The sequence below is a fragment of the Macaca fascicularis genome, chromosome 4 (assembly GCF_037993035.2).
Source record: "Macaca fascicularis isolate 582-1 chromosome 4, T2T-MFA8v1.1".
NCBI lineage: Eukaryota > Metazoa > Chordata > Mammalia > Primates > Cercopithecidae > Macaca > Macaca fascicularis.
The window spans coordinates 39,969,003-39,992,284 of NC_088378.1; the positions used below are offsets into that span (position 1 = coordinate 39,969,003).

At 36.9% G+C, this 23,282-nt stretch overlaps 1 protein-coding gene and 1 long non-coding RNA gene across 2 annotated transcripts in view; one reads left to right on the forward strand and one right to left on the reverse strand.

The window, feature by feature from the left end:
* The window catches only part of PDE7B (phosphodiesterase 7B), a 330,410-nt gene that overhangs the window by 58,568 nt on the left and 248,560 nt on the right, over positions 1-23,282 (forward strand). The window lies entirely within an intron of this gene.
* Positions 10,038-11,206, reverse strand: LOC102131099 (uncharacterized). Its single transcript, XR_006697747.3, has 3 exons — positions 10,949-11,206; positions 10,810-10,866; positions 10,038-10,150 (listed from the first exon to the last, which is right to left on the reverse strand). It is a non-coding gene; the product is annotated as an uncharacterized lncRNA (long non-coding RNA).

A 23,282-nucleotide genomic window follows, 5' to 3' on the forward strand; every position in this document is an offset into this window, starting at 1 on the left:
TAGCTGTGGCAGGAAAATTCTAGGTGATCCATTAAATCTCCACACCCACTCAGGGAAAAATATAAGCAAACCCTAATTGCCCTGATTTTGGATGGCTGGTGAATTTTCTTCAGTGATCAACTGGATGACTTTGGCCACCACACATCATATATCTCTTCTCCCCGGGGGAAAGTGAAGTCCTCTTTTTCTACAACCAAGAATAGGATTTTCTCAACACTCAACAAATAGTTTATCCATCTTTGAACAAACTTTTAAACCAACATGATATAAACAATTTACAAAAGTTTATGGTAGACTTTAGATGCAAATCCTTGAGTTGACCCAGAAACATTCTGCTGTTTTATTATGTGAGTTTCCGAAGTCTGTGTCTGAATATGATTTTTCACCAGGCTATCTTTGTTTTTGCGTTTGCTGTGTACGAGAAGACACGATCTAATTATTAGGGGTCAGGCACTGTGGACCTATGCAGAAAACCACAAAAGTCCAAATCTGCACCATCCAATATGGTAACTACAAGTCTCTTGTGGATTTTGAGCACTTGCTCTGAAGCTCTGAACTGAGATGTACTGCAAGATTTCAAAGAGCTAGTACAAAAAAGTAAAATATCTCATGAAAAATTGTATAGTATTTTTGACTACTAGAAATATTTAGCCACGGCTGGGCGCAGTGGATCACGCCTGTAATCCCAGCACTCTGGGAGGCCGAGGAGGGCGGATCACGAGGTCAGGAGATCAAGACCATCCTGGCTAACACAGTGAAACCCCGTCTCTACTAAAAAATACAAAAAATTAGCCAGGCGTGGTGGCAGGCACCTGTAGTCCCAGCTACTCGGGAGGCTGAGGCTGGAGGATGGTGTGAACCCGGGAGGCGGAGCTTGCAGTGAGCTGAGATCACGCCACTGCACTCCAGCCTGGGTGACAGAGTAAGACTCCATCTCAAAAAGAAAAAAGAAAAAAAAGAAATATTTAGCTGCTAGAAATTTTTTAATTTCATATGTGCCTTGCATTTGTAGTATACCTAATATTTATATTGAATGGCAGGACAAGTGGCCACTGTGAGCCCAAAGTACACATGGAATATTTTTGAAAAGAAGACAGGAGTTCTAGAGCTATAGACTTTCCCAGCTGGAAGAGACTTCCAAAAGTAAAAGGTGTAAAAGTGCTTATATTTGCCCAACATGGCCCTCACTTTCCACCACACACACGTTAACACACATAAATGTCCATGCATGCAACGATGTGACCAGCATAAGTGAAGAGTTGCTATACGTTAAGAGTTTGGCATCACTGGCAGAATCTCCTACCTAATACAGTTGTGTCTCTGTATCCCTGGGTTCCACATCAGCAGATTCAACCACAGCAAAATGAAAATATTAGAAAAAAATGAAAAATACAACAATAAAAAATACAAATTTAAAAATCAATAGAGGATAAAAACTGTTTACATACATAGCATAGCATTTACCTTTTATTAGGTATTATAAGTAATCTAAAGATGATTTAAAGTATCCAGGAGGATGTGCATAGATTATATGCAAATACTATGCCATTTTATATTAGGGACTTGAGCATCTGCAGATCGTGGTATCTGCAGGGGTTCTGGAACAAATCCTCCGTGGATACCAAGGGACTATATTTCTAAATGTTGCGGATTTAAAGGAAGAATATAACTGAAAGAAGAAACTGAGAGAACAAGCAGGGGAGATCATTGGCAGAATGAATGGAAAAGTGGAGGGCATTCCAGAAAAGGAAAATAAAATTAGCAATAGCTGAGAGGAAAATAATAAGCATGGACTTTAGGAGAATAGTGACAGTTGGGCTATTAGTAACAATAATTAATATCTGAAAATAGCCTTTAATTTACATAGATTTCATCACAGGCATTATTTTATTTCATCATCGTAGATGCCTATTTTTATCATTCCCATTTTACAGATAAAGAATGAGGCCCAAATTTAAGAAGCTTGCCCAAGATCACACAGTCGGTAGTGCCAGAATTTAGGGGATCAACCATCCTGTCTGCGCTGGGCTGGGGTTTCCAGCACTCAGGACTTCCAGTGCTAGAAATGGGAACATCCTGGGTAAAGCAGGGAACTTGTTCACTCCACACTTGAACCCATATCTTCTGATTTTAAATCCCATTCTCTTTGCATTGATAATAATGACAAACATCTATTGAATACTTTCTGCGTACCAGGAACTTTGTAGTAAGAACTTCACATAATTATCTTTTTAATCTACAAAGCAACTTTATAAATTGAGTATTGATTTTTCACTTCCTCCTACCACCCTACAGAGTCCAGATATAAAAATTTAAGTTTCCCAGATCATCGATAACTTACCCAATGTCGCACAGCTGGTAATGTCTGGATTTGAACTCAGGCCATTCCAGTCCAGGGCCTGTGCTGCTAACCACCATGAAAGATGCCCAGCCTGGTGCTGCCACCTCACCTGCTTGCTAAGGCCCAGGGTTCCTGCGGGACCTTTCGACCCACTCATTTATTTTTTCATCATGTTAGTATGAAAACACAGCTTGACTGGAATCCAGCGCCCACTACGGCAGGCATTCTTTACTGCATAAGACCTATGCCTCCTGGCTTTGATCTTGCCAGTCTTCCATTTGAAATGACCTCTCATATGAACATTGTACCAATGCCTGTCCCGCCTTTTAGTAGGTACCTTGATTCAAAAAGAGTTCTTAAAAAGTAAAAGAAAAAAGAATTTCCTTTTCATTTAACATGTACTGGCAACAATTGCCAGATAATTTGTCTTTAAAATTAAAACAATTATGCTTTCTTTAATAAAACCCTAGTTTTTTGTTATCACCTTTGATGTAATTTTTAAAAAACTGTTCTTTGAAAGAATATGCATATTGATATATAGCAGAACTTTACACCATTTGAAGCACCAGAACAGATATAAAATGTTACTTCATGTTATCATTTCCAGTATGAGAACGATGAGCTTGTCATTTTCCTAAGACTGTAAATTCTTGAGTAAAAACAACTATGCCACTTTTTTTTTTTCTGTAACCCACACATCACTGACATAGTGATTGACATACATTTTCCAGAAATGGATTGATTGGAGTATAGTGTTGAGTGAGTCTAAGATCTCACTGGTCTCACTAGCACAGGGTTGAAGCCAGAGGATTTTATTTGAGTTTCTTATTGTCTGTGGCTTTAAGCCTTGTCACTGCTTCCTCCTCATGCCTCAACCTTCCATAGTCGTGTATTCTAAACAGTGTTGATATGTAATTGCCACTTCAGAAAGAAAAACTGATGTTGGATATTTAAATTATTTACCTTTTCATTGACATATAATTTATATATATTAACATTTGTCCTTTTAAGTTCCTTGAGTTTTGACAAGCATATAAAACTGCATATAGAACACAAGCAGAATCTAGAACGTTGCCATCACTTTAGAAAGTTCCCTGCGCTCATCTTTTGTCAACCCCTCCCCCACCCCACTTCCCAGCACCGATGTGAACTGCTTTCTGTCCCTTTAGATCTGCCTTCCCAAGTCGTGGAATCATACAACAGATAGCTTTTTGGACTGGCTTATTTCCCTTTTTATAATGCTTTTGAGACTTATTCCTGGCCTGACGTGGTGGCTCACGCCTGTAATCCCAGCACTTTGGGAGGCTGAGGTGGGGGGATCACGAGGTCAGGATTTCAAGACCAGCCTGACCAACATAGTGAAACCTCGTCTCCAATAAAAATACAAAAATTAGCCAGGTGTGCTGGCAGGCGCCTGTAATCCCAGCTACTCTGGAGGCTGAGGCAGGAGAATCACTTGAACCCAGGATGTGGAGGTTGTAGTGAGCCAAGATTGCACCACTGCACTCCAGCCTGGGCTACAGAGCAAGAGTCCATCTCAAAAAAAAAAAAAAGATTCATTCCTATTGTTGCATTCGTCAGTATTCTTTTTTGTTGTGATGATTATTCTAATGTGTGTATACCAAAATTTAATTGCCTATTCCCCAGTTGACATTTGGAGTTTTGTCTATCACATATAAAGTGGCCAAAACAGCATGTAGGTCTTCGTGTGGATGTATGTTTTCATTTCTCTTGAATAAATTCTTGGGAGTGGAATTGCTGGGTCATAGGGTAGGTGTATGTTTACATTTATATAAAACTGCCAAATTGTTTTCTAAAGTCCTTATAAGACTTTGCATTCTCGCCAGCAACATATGAGACTTCCAGATAATCCACATCTTTGCCAGTATTTGATATTGTCAATCTTTTTAATTTGAGCTGTTCCTGTATGTACGTCTAATAGGTGCATCTTATTGTGGGTTTAATTTGCATTTTCTTGCAAATACTATTAACAGACCTTTTGGGGGGTATAATTTGTATACAGTACAATGTTCTCATGTGTCAGAGTTGGTTTAGTTTTGGCAAGTGCACACCCCTTAGGTAACACACACCACGTCCAGGTATAGACCAGTGCCAGGCCCCCGGAAATCACCCTGTGCTCTGTCCAATTTCCTCCATCACAAACAACCGCTGTCACGATTTTTTCCACCATAGATTAGTTTCACCTGTTGAAGAACTTCATACACATAGAATTATACCGAATGTGCGTCTGTCTGTGGGCTGGCTCCTTTACTCAGCCTGATGTCATTCGAAGGTCATCTGAGCTGCAGCCTGGGACTGTTGTGCATTACCTTTCATTGCTAAGTAGCTTCCCTTAGTATGGATGAACCACAATTTGTTTAGCCGTTCTCCTGTTGATAGGCACTTAGTTGTTCTCAGTTGTTGTCTACTATGAATAAAGCTACTGTAAACATTTTTGTACAAGGATTTTTGTGAAGGCATGTTTTATTTCTCTTGAATAAGTAGCGAGGGGCAACACTGCTCAATCATAAAGTAGGTAAATGTTTATCTTTATAAGAAGCCACCAAGCTGTTTTTCCCAGTGACTTTCCCATTTTGCATTTCCACCCACAAAGCATAAGAGTTTCAGTTGCTCCACATGCTTGCCACAATTTGTTCTTTTTTTTAAGCTTAGCCATTCTAATGGGTGTGTGGTGGTTTTAATTTATATTTTTCTGACGACAAATCATGTGTTTATTGCCCATTTGTATTTATTCCTTTATGAACTGTGTCTACTCAAGTCTTTTGCCTTTTTTTTTTTTTTTTTTTTTTGAGATGGAGTTTTGCTCTGTTGCCCAGGCCGCAGTGCAACAGTGCAATCTCGGCTCACTGCACCCTCTGCCTCCCTGCACCCTCCACCTCCCTGCACCCTCCACCTCCCCGCACCCTCCGCCTCCCTGCACCCTCCACCTCCCTGCACCCTCCGCCTCCCTGCACCCTCCACCTCCCTGAGCCCTCCACCTCCCTGCACCCTCCGCCTCCCTGCACCCTCCACCTCCCTGCACCCTTCACCTCCTGGGTTCGAGTGATTCTCCTGCCTCAGCCTCCTGAGTAGCTGGGATTACAGGTGTGTGCCACCACGCCCAGCTAATTTTTGTATTTTTAGTAGAGATGGGGTTTCAACATGTTGGTCAGGATGGTCTCGATCTCTTGATCCTGTGATCCACCCACCTCAGCCTCTCAAAGTGTTGGGATTACAGGCATGAGCCACCACACCCAGCCTGTTCTGCCCTTTTTTATCGGGTTATCTGTTTATTACTAACTGTAGTTAATTGATTGACTTGTAGTTTTTAAAAATATATTCTACATACAATTTCATTATCAGATATATATTGAGAGTGTTTTCTTCCTATGCATGGCTTGAGAGAAGTATAATATATCTTCATGGTTTATAATATATTTTAATATAATTTATAATACATTTTTAGTGTAATTCATATAAAGTATCTGATGAGCAGATGTTTTAATTTGGCAGTTTAATTTATCAAAAAATATTTATAGTTTATCCTTTCTGTGTTCTATATAAGAAATCTTTGCTTAACCCAAGGTTGCAGAGATAATCTATATTTCCTTGTTTGTAATTTTCGCTTACATTTAGGTCTACAGTACATAATATTTTGTGTGTGTGTGTATGGTAAGGTGATACTACATTATTATGATGATTGCAGCTTTATAGCAGGTTGTAAGATCAAACAGTTTCCAACATTAGGCTTCTTTTCAAGATTGTTTTGGCTATTGTAAGTCCTTTGCATTTCCATGTGCATCCTAAAATTAATTTGTAGATTTTTACAAAAAGTCTGCAGGGATTTTTTTGACCTTTTCTTACTCTTTGTTTGCATACTTTTTTTTTTTTTCCTTCAAATTTTCCATGTCACTTATTTTTTTCTTCTGTAGTGTCAAGTATGCTCTTAAGCCCTACCAGTGAATTTTTAATGTAGGATATTATATTTTTTTATTCTAAAAGTCTCATGTGGTTGTCTTTTACAGTTTCCAGTTTTCTACTAAGATTTGTTATCTGTTTACCCATTATATTTATTTTGAATCCTTAAATGTGCTGTTAATAGCTATTTTAAAGGCGTCATCTGCTAATTTGAACATTGTCCTTTCAAGTCTGCCTCTATCGATTTGTTGTTGTTGTTATTTAAATTTTTCACTTCCTTTGCACATATAGTAAAATTTTTTGATATGCTGGATGCCATGAATCCTAACTGGAGAATCTGGATTCTGTTGTCTTCCTTTAATAATTGTTGAATTTTGCTCTGGTAGGAAGTTAATTTACTTATGAATCTGAATCAGTTGCTCCTTTTAAGGCCTGCGAATAAGCTTTGCCAGGACATAGTCTGTAGGACTAAAGTGGCCTCCCTCCTAAAGCGTAGTGATTGGAGATCTCAGCTGCATGCCCAAGGTGTCGGTGAGCCCTCTCTACTTTGGTTGGCCAGAACTCTTGTGACTCCTAGCTCTTTGTGGCCCTGGCATCTTCATTTCACTCACAGCTCCCCAACAGATCTACACTGTTGTACCTTGTAGTTTTCCCCTGGACATGAACGAGGAGGTTAATATTTGAACAAGTCTCAAAAGAACCTTCATGCAGATTTCTGGCATTTCTTCTCTATGCAGTTTCTACTTCTCTTCTCTCTGGGTGCCTGGTCCAAAATTCTAGCCTCAAATTCAAAGTGTGTTCCTCCTCAGGTCAGCAAGATCCCCGGGTTCTTCTTTGGCTCCACCTCCCTGGGCCTAGACAGAGAGCTGGGGCAACTGGGGGGCTCTTATCATGTTATTCCTTTCTCCTAGGAACCACAATTCTATTCTGAATGTCTTCCAATATCTGAAACAGTTGCTTCAAATATTTTGTTCAGTTTTGTAATAGTTTATGGCTGGATGAGTTCCTCATTACTGATTATTTTGTCGTGGCTGAGAATGGAAGCTACCCATATTGTTATTTATGAATCTAAAAAAGACATAAGTATACTAGGCCTCAGACATTTTCTTTATCTTTCACATTCGGTATCATCTCTGAAACCAGAATTCCAGTTTTGTTTCTGTACCACTACTAGAATATGTGCAGCTATGAAACAGAGTGAAAGTATTGGCAGTGAAACCCCTATAGGATGCATCCTAAATTTAAAAATATTTGGAATTTCAATTTTATTTAAAGCAAGTTTACTTTTTTATTATAAACAGATAGCTCCTGTGGATGACTTATGCCACAAAGGTGTTTAAGGTGGAAATACAATATCTTATGGCATTTTAAGGCATTCCATTTATGCGTGGACAGGGATTAATTTCAGATTTCTATCATGTTTGAAATATAGTATCTAACATTTTATAATGAACAAAGTGTTTTCCAATCAGATTATCACTATAAGCTGACTAGTAGGTTTTCACATGGGAATTGTTTTGTGTTGTGTTTATTTCCTCTGTGGTATTATGGGAAATGTTTAAAGCTAACTGCCTTATGTATTCATTTTAAAAACTCCCCAAATTATTATTCCTAATAAGGGGAAATAGAAGGTATCAAAATATTATTATATCATTTTTTCAGATCAACTGAGTATGGGAGTTATTCTCCTGGGTAAATGTGTGTTCAGCTTGTGGAAAGAATCGTAAATGTCTTCTCAAAATAAAAGAACTCCTCTGGCTATAATAGGCAGGGAGAACAATCCAAGCCAATCTTTCCACTTTTGCTACCGAATGCCTCCTTTTTTGAAAGTCTTCAGTTTCCATGGAAAAATAAGGGCAGCAGATAATGAACCCTTTGTTCATTTTGACCTAACAAAAGGCCTTTTAGGAGGCTCACCTAAGGAACCAGTCTTCCAGATGTTACCACTGTAACTCTGTGGCTTATTATGACTTCTTGAAGAACTTTGCTAAGAAAAAAGAAATATTTAAGATACTGCCACCCAATAAAACGTTATGAAAAATTTCTACACTTAAGTAATCACGTCCTCACTGTGAATTGCTCTATTAGTCCCTACAACCACATATAGATTTTCTCTCAACATGACGGTAGTACATCCCTACTGTGACTACATAAGCCTCATTAGATTACTTGTGATATGTTTATTACATAGGCGGTCTTTAGGCAAAGCATACTATATTTTTTTATTCCTAGTATTTCAATATGCACTGTATGGGCAGAAGCAGCTCATAATAGAAGACAGTATAAATTCTGACCCTGCCGTTTACTAACCAAATGACTTTGCGCAAATTATTTAACCTTTCTATGATTGACTTTATATGTTAAAGGGTTGCACCTGATCCACGAAGGAGTTGCGAAAATTAGAGTAGTTAATACAGGACAGAACAGTGTCCATCACATTGCAAGCACTGAAGAAACTCTGCCTAGTCTGTTGTTATTATTATTATCATTACTACCACTACTGTTTAGAGAACTCTTTAAAATTAGCTCATTTAGCCTTCACAAGAAATATTTAAAGTAAATATTGCTATCCTTATTTTATAAATAAGAAAACCAAACTTAAACCTAGGTCTCCTAACCCTAAAAGGTTATATTCTTGTCTTAATTATCCTAGATAATGTTGAAACATTCAGATTTTTAAAAAAGTGATCATGAGCCTTCACTAATTTTAGCTTAGTCATTTTCTTTAATAATTTTATAAGAATATTTGTAGGGTCATCCAAAAATTTCATTGGCAAAAGAGAATTCAAGATCATAATGCATTTCTATAAATAGGAAATGTGCCTGTATCTGCTTCATATCTTTTCCAATTAGAATACAGAACACATGCATTATAGAATGAGAAAAAGTTTAAATATTTAACACCTCAGCTGGCATATAGCATGTCAAGTCCTCTCCATGCTGCTTTTTCCATCTAAATACATGTATCCTAAATTTCTGATCTCTTAATCTTTTAAGAATTTATTTCTTTGATGCTAGTTTTCAACACCTAGGTATACATGACCCTCCCCATCAATGTGGACAATTTGCTTTTCAAACCATTTGCAGCTCTACCTCCTAAAAGACCAGTCTCTCTAGGACTATTTTTGTGTTACCCATATGATACTGAATGTTTTTCTATTCCTAGAACAAAGTCTCCATGAGTCTAACGATGTTTCAGAAAAAGAGTCACCTAAATGCCAGTAATTACATCAAGTTATCAACCGATAGAAAAATAACCACAGCATATGAAGTTCTCTTGGAATCCTTTTAAGAATCAACTTAGCCTGAGTCTGTGATTTAGGTTCCTTTCCACTTCTTTTAAGAGCTAAGCACAACGTAAGTAGAGGAAAAGTCTTTGAAGTGCAAGCTGGTTGACCATTTCCTGCACAGGGTACCTAATCCCATTGAAAATGTCTTGGAATTGTCCCTAGCTTCATCAGTAAGTGCTGGGGGATGACGTCACTGTGGGATTTCAACCGAACTTTATGTTCTGATAACCAATGCAGGCTTGGTTCTGGCCACTGGTGAATTCTTTTTCTCTTGGCAGGTGCCAGCAAAGTTCCTTATTCATTTTCAAGCTTTGTTGAAAGAATAACAGAGGGTAAGACATAAAGAGCTTGGGAGTGGTCAGGCCCGGAGGAGGATCACCTATTAAAGTCAGTGAGTGTAGACGACAATATTTTGGTTTAGTCCCACACTTCGAGTATAAAATAAGGAAATAACTGTCATTTCTTGGATAACAGGCTATTTCCAACTTACCGTCACTTGTCTCCTGTGTCAGTCTTCATCCTAACCATGTGACAGAACGCAGATGGCAAGGGTTATCTTGAATTTAATCCTTTTCTTAGATGAACAGATGTATTCAGGAGGCTGTAGAGTGCAAAAGTGGTGGTAAAAGCCCTTCCAGTGGCAACAATAATGATGAAAGAACCCAACAGGCAGTTTTGTAAGCTTTACCCTGAACAAAAGCCAAGAGAACACTGCTTGTAACCAAACAAGGAATAAAAATAATACTAGAGTTTCTACAAAAATCAGTGCATGGAAATTCCCTGCTTATTAAGCTGTTTCCATTATGAGATGTTCCCCTATATTAAAATTTTCATAGCGTAATACATCCATCATCTGGACATTCTGAAGATATTTATTTTTTTCAAGGAAAACTACCTAAATAATTCTTTATAAAAACAGGTTTCCATTTTCTTTAAGAAACAAGGCTGATTCACCAATTAAAATAAAGAAATAGAATAGATCTCCTAATTTTTATTCTAATACCTTCACAGAAAATGAAGCCAGGTACCAAAAAATCACAACTATTGGGTAGGTTGTGAGTGTTTCAAATTTGGAGGAATATTATCAGATCCTAAATTAATACAACCAGAGTTTCTTTCTAACCTGTTCTCCACATCACATCCCTTTCTACTATTAAAAAAATACCGCTTATGCTTTCATCCCAACCTCTAATTTCGAGAATCACCACAACTCCTATCCTTTCCGAAGGCATTCCCAAAACAATGGAGAATAAAACTTACCGGAGCAGACTGAGAACAAGCTGTTGAGAGCTCTCTCCCTCCTTCGATTCAATGTACCTGAAGTGAGCATTAGTATTAGAACTCAATTCATGAGGGTAATTTTTACTGTAGTTATATAAAATAAATCTTGGGGATTTACCTTAGAGATTGCATGAGGTCAGTCTTGCATCCAAGTTGTTACTAACTAACATTGTTTATTCTAACTCCTGTTTCCTTTTGCCCTCCTGTAAACTGCCACCTCAAGATCTCTCAAGCCTTTATTTCCTCACATACAACTCTGGGTAAGGTAAGAGAAAACACAAGCCCAGAGTGGCATTTTTTATGAGTCAGTAAGATACACCCATGTCCCAAATGGCATGGGAATCAGGGAATCATTTTGAGTTCTAGGTTCAGTAGTGAAACTCTGTAGTTTTCTTGGCCCTTACAAAAGCAGGTCACAGCTGCCTGGCTTCCTAATTTGGTTTGATGTACTGTGAATTCCCAAGGGAGTGAGTCACTGTCTTATTCATATGGAAGTACAGGAACCATTCCAAAACAAAAACCACTCTGAGTTTATTTATGATTTTATATGCTCTTTATCGCCCCACTATACAGATGATCCAGAGTTGACTTTCAGCTGTTACTTACCATATTGGATAGGAGATACATGGCATTTTTCATCTTTTGAATTATATGACTTCTTTAATGTGAATATTCCCTGAGATAATATTCCCAGGCACTTGCTTTCTGAATGCTTCACCGAAGACGGATATCTATTATGAAACAATGAATGCAAAATCAATCACACATGGAGAAAATGAAAGTAGTAAAATTAACAACAGAATACCTTAAGAAACAGTCTGTGTTAAGTCAGTGTAATTGCATTATTATACATTACTCTTGTTACCTATTAAGTGCACAAGAACACCATAAATACCTTGCTTTATAGACTTGATGAGGCAGAAAGACGTTCCCTGTGGGTCATCAAATTAAGATGCAGTATGACTTTATGGTTTGTTCCATCTTAGAATTTGGCTGTCTTCTATCTCGCTGTGATTTCCCAGAGCCATCCACTTCAGGCTGTTTGGGCTTCTGCCAGTGGCCATGGCACAGATGCTTTTAATAAAGGGATCCAACCACCTTCTGGAAAACCTCCTCGCTTCACTAGAACTTTCAAGAGATATCAATCCTGTTTTATTAGTGTTTATTTAAAAAAAAAAAAAAGAGAAAGAAACTGAAGTAGCCAACACTATCTATGTAGTCTACTTTATGTCCCTTCTTTTGTCACACAAAATAGAATATTTCTCTTGAAAAAGGCTCATGTAATTCCGTTACTATTGAGTGCCTAATGTATGCCAAACTCTGCACTAGGCATGGAAACACCAAGAAGATGTATGACTTGCCTTAGAGCTATTACACAGATGTAGTATTACTTTATAAAAATATCTGATAACTAAAATTAATCTGTAAGGTATATAGAGATCTTTGTATAAATATCGCATTTCATAGAATATTAAAAATACGTAAAATTGACACTAAATGATTTGTATTATATATGAAATGTTTAGTATAAGATCAATAAAACTTAATAAACAATGGGAAACTGACGGATCATTCAACAAATGGTATAGGTAAAACTGACTCTTTAGAAAAAAGTAGGTTATACCAATCTCAGATAAAACATAAAAAAAGTAGATTAATAGCTGTTTGTATTAAGAACAATATAAAATAGAAATGTACACATACAGTGGTCTTAGCATACAGAAGGAGTTTCAAGGCATAAAAGTCATGAGTGAGAGCAAATGTCAAGCTTGACAACATAAAAATGTAGAAATTATATATGGAAATTTTATAAAATTAAAACACAAGTGACAAACTTGATAATACACTTGTAAAATATGACAATGAATTAATATCCTTTATAATCAAAGAAATTTTATGAAACAATTACTATTACCAACCACACAGTAGAAAAATAACAACTGAGATGGTTAGCAGTACACAGTAAAAGAAATTCAGAGAAATGATGGACACAAACATATATTAAACTTCACTAGTAATCTAAGAAATCTAATGAAAGCAATAATAAATACATTATTGCTTATCAAGTTGACAAATTTTTTTAAATGTAAAAACAATTAGTGATAGGAAGGTGTACAGACACTCTCACTCAATTCTGGCCAAAATTTGAATAAATTTTCTAGAAATGTGTTTTACAGAAAGTATTTAGAAAAAAAAATTAAAGCTATTATTCTTTCATTCAATAATTCTTATTCCAGAAAAATTTCCTAACCTAAAAATACGTAAAAATACATTCATCACAATGCTCCTCATTATCTAAAAAATTAGAAACAATTTAATTATTCTGATGTAGAGAAATAGATATAGTCTATCCAAAGGATATGGTACCACATGGTAGAGCTTTGAAGGTGGCCCCACATTCTGCTCCCTCTAGATTCTCTCTGTTCCAGCTCCATCCTCGCTTCCTCAATTTCCCTGGAATGCCATAACCTGCCCTGTGTATAGGTGAGCAGTCTGAGAGCCTGAGAAGCAGGGTGACTTGTCCAAAGTCACACCATCTACTTGGTGTATCTGAAACTAAACTCAGGTCTTCTGGTAGCAGGACCAGAAATTGTTCTACCACATAATGCTTGCTTAGAACAGTGAATGTCAAACTCTGAGTAGTGGAATCTCTTTTTTTTTTCTGTGGGATGTCACCTCTAAGTATTTTTGTTTTTCTTTTATTTTTTTGAATGGCAGAATGTTATGCACAATTTCTAATAAATGAAAGAGATCAAAGTATTATAGTACTATATAGTTTTTAATGTAAAGGTATAACATTTACTTATAAAGTCAATCAGTGAGAAGCATAGGAAAATACAAGGAAAATTTATTAAGTTTTGTCATACAGTAGAAGTGGTTAGGTTGAGTGGGTAGGTTGGTTTTTAAAATACCAACAACAAAAGAAGAGGCTGTTCTAAAAACACAAACATTTGAAGGATGGGTGATGGATATAGTTTTATGTCAAAGTCAGCACACACTGTATTTCTATATTTGGGTGTTTTTTTTTTTTTTTTTGTAAAATAGGGAAAATCTTGTTTCATATGAATAAGTAGCTGAAAATGATGAACATTTTTAACAGTTTGTATGCCAATCTGTCTCAAGATATTATTCAATTAAACTGAAACAGAGGCTGAAAGAAAAGAAGTAGAAAATTTAATATTTAAAAAATAAATCATTAAAAATACCCAACAAATATTACATTCCCTAACTGCCAAGGGTTCAACTTGGAAAGAGTCCGTAGCAGGGTCCTCAGGCAGTTTAGATCTTGAGCGAACACTGGGGAATGTTATCTTGTAACATTATAAGATGTTCAACATGTCAGTTAAAATCCCTCAGACTATCCAAAAAGGACATACCTCACTCTCTACCTCAGCTAGATATTCACTTGAACTTTCAGTCAAATTTATTTCATTGCTGACACATTATTTAAAATTTTAAGTGTGACTACAATGTGATCTTACATTGCAAAACTGAGCTTCTTCTGTTTACTACAAAAATCAGCAAGACATGCAAACTAGTGAAATCAATTTTTTGAGAACTATTTCACTAGAGGAAATTCAGCGAAAATGAATTTTTGTCAGTACCTTGCCACAAAACACCCTAGGGACTTCAGCATGAAAAAAAAAAAAAATCCGAAACGAATACCGCACATATTGTTTAAATAAGTCTTAAAAGACAACAAAAAAGCGAAAGCCCTGGTTTAATAACATTTACAATTAGAATGATCTTAACGCCTTGCTTGAAAAATCTTCTTAACAGCTTAGGCTCTCCTATGCCACCCAAATAGCTTTTCAAAAATAGTGTTTCTGCAAGGCACTAGCCTGACTATTTCTTCCCCTGACATTCATTTTGCACAAACTGCATAACTTTTTGAAACAATGTTTTGCCCTTTGTTTGTGTGTTGAAAATTGTAGGTGAGAAGCAGTGGATTTTCCTCACCCATCGCTAGGTTCATGGCTGAGGGCGCTATTATAGAAGACAGATTAACAAAAGAAAAGAATATCAATTGATTATATAAGTTTTTCATGACACTGTAGACTTCTTTAGGAAATGAAGCCTGAATAATGAGGCAAATTTCTGTATTTTTTATGAAAGGCTTGAGGAAGGGTGGGCAGTCACAAAGAAATATGATTAGAGGATAAAGGGTGTGGTCTAATGGTACTGAACTGGGGGAAGCTTAGCAAAACCTGTGTGTTCACGTTCTTCTTGGTATCTCAGTATCTTTGACTCCTATACCCTGGGTATAGGGAGAGCACTTTTCTTTTTTATTATTATTATTATTATTATACTTTAAGTTCTAGGGTACATGTGCATAACGTGCAGGTTTGTTACATATGTATACATGTGCCATGTTGGTGTGCTGCACCCATCAATTCATCAGCACCCATCGACTCCTCATTTACATCAGGTATAACTCCCAATGCAATCCCTCCCCCCTCCCCCCTCCCCCCTCCCCATGATAGGCCCCAGTGTGTGATGTTCCCCTTCCCGAGTCCAAGTGATCTCATTGTTCAGTTCCCACCTATGAGTGAGAACATGCGGTGTTTGGTTTTCTGTTCTTGTGATAGTTTGCTGAGAATGATGGTTTCCAGCTGCATCCATGTCCCTACAAAGGACATAAACTCATCCTTTTTTATGGCTGCATAGTATTCCATGGTGTATATGTGCCACATTTTCTTAATCCAGTCTGTTACTGATGGACATTTGGGTTGATTCCAAGTCTTTGCTATTGTGAATAGTGCCACAATAAACATACGTGTGCATGTGTCTTTATAGCAGCATGATTTATAATCCTTTGGGTATATCCCCAGTAATGGGATGGCTGGGTCATATGGTACTTCTAGTTCTAGATCCTTGAGGAATCGCCATACTGTTTTCCATAATGGTTGAACTAGTTTACAATCCCACCAACAGTGTAAAAGTGTTCCTATTTCTCCACATCCTCTCCAGCACCTGTTGTTTCCTGACTTTTTAATCATTGCCATTCTAACTTGTGTGAGATGGTATCTCATTGTGGTTTTGATTTGCATTTCTCTGATGGCCAGTGATGATGAGCATTTTTTCATGTGTCTGTTGGCTGTATGAATGTCTTCTTTTGAGAAATGCCTTTTCATATCCTTTGCCCACTTTTTGATGGGGTTGTTTGTTTTTATCTTGTAAATTTGTTTGAGTTCTTTGTAGGTTCTGGATATTAGCCCTTTGTCAAATGAGTAGATTGCAAAAATTTTCTCCCATTCTGTAGGTTGCCTGTTCACTCTGACGGTAGTTTCTTTTGCTGTGCAGAAGCTCTTTAGTTTAATCAGATCCCATTTGTCAATTTTGGCTTTTGTTGCCGTTGCTTTTGGTGTTTTAGACATGAAGTCCTTGCCCATGCCTATGTCCTGAATGGTATTACCTAGGTTTTCTTCTAGGGTTTTTCTGGTATTAGGTCTAACATTTAAGTCCCTAATCCATCTTGAATTAATTTTTGTATAAGGAGTAAGGAAAGGATCCAGTTTCAGCTTTCTACTTATGACTAGCCAATTTTCCCAGCACCATATATTAAATAGGGAATCCTTTCCCCATTTCTTGTTTTTCTCAGGTTTGTCAAAGATCAGATGGCTGTAGATGTGTGGTATTATTTCTGAGGACTCTGTTCTATTCATTGGTCTATATCTCTGTTTTGGTACCAGTACCATGCTGGTTTGGTTACTGTAGCCTTGTAGTATAGTTTGAAGTCAGGTAGTATGATGCCTCCAGCTTTGTTCTTTTGCCTTAGGATTGTCTTGGCAATGTGGGCTCTTTTTTGGTTCCATATGAACTTTAAAGCAGTTATTTCCAATTCTGTGAAGAAACTCATTGGTAGCTTGATAGGGATGGCACTGAATCTATAAATTACCTTGGGCAGTATGGCCATTTTCACAATATTGATTCTTCCTATCCATGAGCATGGTATGTTCTTCCATTTGTTTGTGTCCTCTTTTATTTCACTGAGCAGTGGTTTGTAGTTCTCCTTGAAGAGGTCCTTTACATGCCTTGTAAGTTGGATTCCTAGGTATTTTATTCTCTTTGAAGCAATTGTGAATGGAAGTTCATTCATGATTTGGCTCTCTGTTTGTCAGGGAGAGCACTTTTCAAAGAGGGTCATATGACCTGCTTCAGGTGAAGATCAGAAAATCCCTCCTAGTTTTTATGACCTCCTTCAGGAGAGAAGAGCAGGGGTAGAGGGTGGTGGTCAGAAAGGCCTTCCTGTTTCTACTGCTTTCTCAAATGTCACGATGCACCACATTTTGCGGGGGCATGTCCTGAACCCCATCCAAACCAACCTAACCACTTCTACTGTGCAGCAAGGGCTTAATAAATTTTCCTTATCTTTTCCTGCATAAACCTACTGAACAAAGAAAAAAACAGCAGTAATGATACTCTCAAAACGTTGACTCATAAAGATTCTGCATAATCTCTATGAAGTCTTTGAATTAATGTAGCTGTTTGAATTAATGACGTATGTTGAATTCATGTTCTTATTAAATAGATTATTCTTAGGTTATAGTACCATAATTCTAATTGTTTCTTCAATAGCAGCCTATTCATCTATAAAATACTTGTTAGCATATAGTTTAATGAGCTTTTTCTGGAGAAAATGTGTCTCTTCTTCACAAACAATACATTTTGTCATTGCTTCCGGTTTTTTCTTTAACATGTATGCTAAATTAATCTGATAACCTTATTTTTATGCTCCCTATGCTTTGTTTTAAAATCATTTAACTTTATGTCTGCGTTCTCTATTCTGTCCCATTGGTCAATGTGTCTGTTGTTGTACCAGTACCATGTTGATTGGTTACTGTAGCCTTGTAGTATAGTTTGAAGTTCAGGTAGTGTGAGGCCTCCAGCTTTGTTATTTTTTCTTAGGATTACTTGGGTGACTTGGGCTCTTTTTTGTTTCTCTATGACTTTTAGAATAGTTTCTTTTAATTCTATAAAAAAAATAATGTTGGTAGTTTGATAGAAATAGCATTGAATATATAAATTCTTTGGGCAGTATGGCCATTTTAATGATATTGATTCTTCCTGTCCGTGGATATGGAATGTTTTTCCATTTGTTTGTCTCTTCTCTGATTTCTTTCAGAAGCATTTTATAATTCTCATTGAAGAGATTTTTCACCTTCTTAGTTAGCTATATTCCTAGGAATTTTATTCTTTTGTGGCTATTGTAAACCTCTATAATACCTGAAACTATAAAAACTCTAGAAGAAAACCTAGAAAATACCATTCTGGCATTACACTGACCTCAGCAAAGAATTTATGACTAAGTCCCCAAAAGAAATGACAACAAAAGCAAAAATTAACAAGTGGGACCTAATTAAACCAAAGAGTTTTTGCACAGCAAAAGAAACCATCAACAGAGTAAACTAACAACCTACAGAATGGGAGAATATCGTCCCAAATTATGCACCCAACAAAGGTCTAATATCCAGAATCTGTAAGGAACTTAAACAACAAACAAGAAACCAATAACCCCATTTAAAAAAATGGACATCAGTCATGAGTAGACACTTCTCAAAAGAAGACATACTTGCAGCCAGCAAATATATGAAAAAATGCTCATCATCAGTAATCACTAGAGAAATGCAAATCAAAACCACCATGAAATACCATCTCACACCAGTCAGAATGCCCACTGTTATTTAAAAGTTAAAAAGAAAAACAGATGTTGGCAAGGTTGCAGAGAAAAGGGAGCACTTACACACTGCTGGTGGGAATGTAATTTTGTTTAGCTACTGTGGAAAGCAGTGTGACGATTCCTCAAAGAGCTAAAAGCAGAGCTACCATTTGACCCAGCAATCTCACTACTGGGTATCTACACAAAGGAAAATAAATCTTTCTACCAAAAAGGCACATACACTCATATGTTCATTGCAACACTATTCACAATAGCAAAGACACAGAATTAACCTAGATGTCCATCAATGGCAGACTGAATAAAGAAAATGTGATTTTATATATATATATATATGTATATATAAAATACACACACACACACATACATATACACCATGGAATACTACTTAGCCATAAAAAGGGACAAATTCATGTCCTTTACAGTAACATGGACAAAGCTAAAGGCCATTATCCTAAATGAACTAACAGGAACAGAAAACCAAATACCACATGTTCTCACTTAAAAGTGGGAGCCAAACAATGACTACACATGGACACAAAGACAGGAACAATAATAAACACTGGGGCCTGCTTGAAGTGGGAGGGTGGGAGAAGGAGTGTGGGTTGAAAAACTATCAGATACTATGTTCACTACCTCGGTAATAGGATCATTGGTACACCAAACCTCAGCATCATGCATTTACCCATGTAACAAACCTGCACATGTACCCTCTGAACCTAAAATAAATAACAGAAAGTATAGACCTACTGTGCAAAATTTTTACAGCCTAAAATATAGTAAGAACTGGGTTATTTTTATACCTAATAACACTCAATGCAATTATCAAGTGCTATCTGGAAGGTTCTTCTGCATGCTACTTTTGTTTTGCACAATGTTGGTGTGGTAAACAACAGTGAAAGAATCCAGTATATCAAGTCATTGTTTTTGTTCAGTACATGATAAAATTTTCTAATTTGAGAGTCTTGTTACACCATATTTTTTTTTTACAAAAATTTACATTTTACAAAAATGATTCAAGAATACTTAAAACTTACAATGAGCACACAGGAAGTGCAAAATAAAACAAACAAGCATTTATTATTTCTTGTAAGAGTTTTATCTATAACTATGCTGTCTTAATATGGTACGGAGCACTTGAAATATAGCTTGTTAGAATTGAGATTTGCTATAAGTATAAAACATACTGCAGATTTCAAACATTTGGTCCAATAAAGTAAAATATTTCATTGTTAATTTAATGCTAAAATGATAATATCTTAGTTTACGTGAAATATATTACTAAATTAACTTCACTGGGGTTGTTTTAGTTTTTTCCTGTTTTCTTTTCCTTTTTATAATGCAGCTACTAGAAAATTTAAAAATACCTATGCGGCTTGCTTTATATTTCTAATGGACAACACTGAAAAGAAGTTAGAGGCCTTCCCTGATTTGATACTAGGAAATTCCATTCATGTGATTGATGCCTCAACAGATGGTGCTACGAGGGTTCTTAGAAGAGGCATTTGACAGAACAGTGGAGGTTCATGAAGGCCTCCAGGAGGACCAGGTGATACCAGAGCTGTAACCTGAAGGACAGATAAGGGGAAGCTTCTAAGAGAGGTGCAGGGGCTCAGAGGTAAGGAAGAATAATGGGCACTAGAAATAGCTCAGTAAAACTAGAGCAGTGTGTGATTAGGGAGCAAGAGCCAGAACTTGAAGGCCTTGTGTGTCAGACTAAGAATTCTGCGTTATTTTGAGGGAAAAGAGTAGTCAGGTGTATTAGTCTGTTTTCACACTGCTGATAAAGACATACCTGAGACTGGGCAATTTACAAAAGAAAGAGATTTGATGACTTACAGTTCTGCATGGCTGGGGAGGCCTCACAATCATGGTAGAAGGCAAGAAGGAGCAAGTCACTTCTTACATGGATGGCAGCAGGCAAAGAGAGAGCTTGTATGGGGAAACTCTGCCTTATAAAGTCATCAGATCTCGTGAGACTTACTATCATGAGAACAGCATGGGAAAGACCCACCCCCATGATTCAGTTATCTCCCACTGGGTCCCTCCCACAGCAGAAGGGAATTATGGGAGCTACAAGATGAGATTTGGGTGGGGACACAGAGCCAAACTGTATCACCATGTGAGGCTGTGGAGCAGGGAGGTGACTGACTCAGGCGACAGTAGATCACTCCGGCTGCTATGTGACAATTAGAATGGAGTGAGGCAATACTAGGAAAAGAGGGTCCCTGGGGCAGCTGTGCAGAAATCTAAGCATAGGATGAGAATGCAGTGAGAACTGAGGGCCCATGGTAGAATAAGGAAAGTCAAATGGATTTGAGAAGTAGAAGTAAAAGGACTTGGCAATGCATTCAGTTATTTGGAGTTTGGAGGGAAGTGGAGGAGACAGGCAATGAGAGAAAGGATGAAATCAAGTGAGACCCTAGGATGCTGGGTTGTGTAGCTGAGCTGGAAAATAAGAATAATCAACAATGCTATAAAAATTATTTTCAAGATATTCAGCTTCCATGTATCTTAATGGTACATGCGTGACCAAGACTACAATATACTTTTATGATTCACCGTAAGATTTCTGAGGCTACTTGGAGTTCTATGTGTCATTGAAAGTTTGCATAATTTTTCATATCCATTTTTCAAAGGTATCTTTTGCCAGAGCCCTTTGACTTTATTATTCTGATAATCAAAATAGTTTCCTTATGAAGAAATATTCTTGCCAACTCACCTAACCACATATTTGAAACATCAGATGTTAATAGGTTGGCTGATATTTTATCTTTTGTAAAATGTGCCTTACCTTAAAGGTTTTCCACTTTAAAGGTCAAAAAAGAGGTTTACTTTCCTTTTTAGAAAGTAAAAGCCACATACAGGTTCAAATTTGAAAATAAAGACTAGTAATGATTTCCTATAACTAACACACATGCCCAATGAGTAGTTAAAGATACTCAAGACCAGATCTTGATTTTAAACCTTTATGTGAATCCATTCCATACTTTTACTCCTTTATTCCTCAATTTCGCCTAAGTGATCTCTGTAAAATAATATTCTTTGATTATCCAATGCGAGTGATAGCACATGAATTACGTGTGATCTGTTTGTATAGATGACATTGAGAATGTTAATAACAAGATCATGTTTTTGAAAATAAAAATTACTCTTGGGGTTTGGATGAAGAAATGTTTCACTAACAAAGACCTCTGAAAGAATGTTGGCCTCAGTTACAGTGAAGGTATGAATGGTGGCAGGCCAAGAAAACAACTGAATATTAGTTTCTTGATTCCAAAGGTTTAATATTTTCACTTATAGTAAATGAGTAACAATGATAAAATTTTTTTCCCGGAAATAAAAACAATGGAATATATTACAGGAAGTGTTACAAGGGAATGTCTCCTCTCTTAACAACTTGAAAATAAATGAGAGATTTTTCAACATGAAGAACATAATTCCACAATGATAGCACGGTGCACAATACATCATTTTTTGGAACATTTTGAGGCTTAAAGACGCCAATCTAGGTTTAATACCCTTAGAAATGTATATGTGTGTACATATGTATGGGGAATGGTAATCTGTGTATAAACATGCACACAAACAGAAATGTACATTGAACTAAAAATCTTTGTAAAATGAAGTGGCGGGAGTGGGGAGCAAGATTTTAAAAACAGGTGTTCATTAAAACTTTTTTGTTACACCCCCCCCCCCACACACACACACACTGGTATACACACTATTTCAAAAGCAGAGTAGAATATTTTAATATAAATAAACTAGACCTGGATTCAGACCCTAAGGACCTCATGGATTCATAGACAAAGAAAAAAATGTAAAGTAGAAAGTGGCTTAAAAAATTTATAGGAAATTCAGGAAAGAAGAATGTTAACTTAGGTTCAAAAACAATCAGGAAAGTGTCATAAAAGATTACCATTTCTGATATAAAAAAAACCAAAACGAATGAATCAGCCCTACTATTCGATAGCACAACAGGGTGACTATAATCAATAATTACTTAACTATACATTTTTAAATAACTTAAAGAGCGTAACTGGATTGTTTGCAACTCAATAGATAAATGCTTGAGGGGATGGATACCCCATTCGCATGATGTGCTTATTTCACATTGTATGCCTGCATCCAAACATCTCATACACCCCATAGATATATACACCTACTATTTACCCACACAAATTAAAAATAAGTTTTTAAAAAATCACCATTTCAGCTAGGCCTTGAATAGTAGGGATAATTTGAACATATGGAGAAGGGGAGGCAAACATTGAAGTTTAAAAAAATGGAGAAAGAGATAGATAAATATATAGATACGCACATTCACGAAATCGTACTATTGAGCCAGGAGCTTTCCTGATCATATCTAATCCCCAGGACAACCTGTGAGGCAGAAAGTTTTCTTCACATTCCGGAGATGAGGAAGCAGGTTCAGAAAGTCTCCTGTGGTCATGGGACTGGGAGGTGCCATGCAGAAGCTGTTGGACCCAGAGCCCACATTCTCTGGCTCCACTTGTTTACACTTCCTCAATGATTTGGAGACATAAGCTTGTAGGACAAAGCGAAGAGCAAAGCTTCCCTTTGATTGGAGAACAAGATAGCATAACACCCAAAATGGAAAGTAAGGTTTTTCCTTATTCTTCTGTTTTACCTGACAAGGGCCAGAATTTAAGGGTCTGTTAGTCATAGATGGCATGGAGTATGCACTCCCTGTGTGCTGGGCACTGTGCTGAGAACCTTCTGTGTGTTATCTCATTTGATCTCTTAAGAGCTC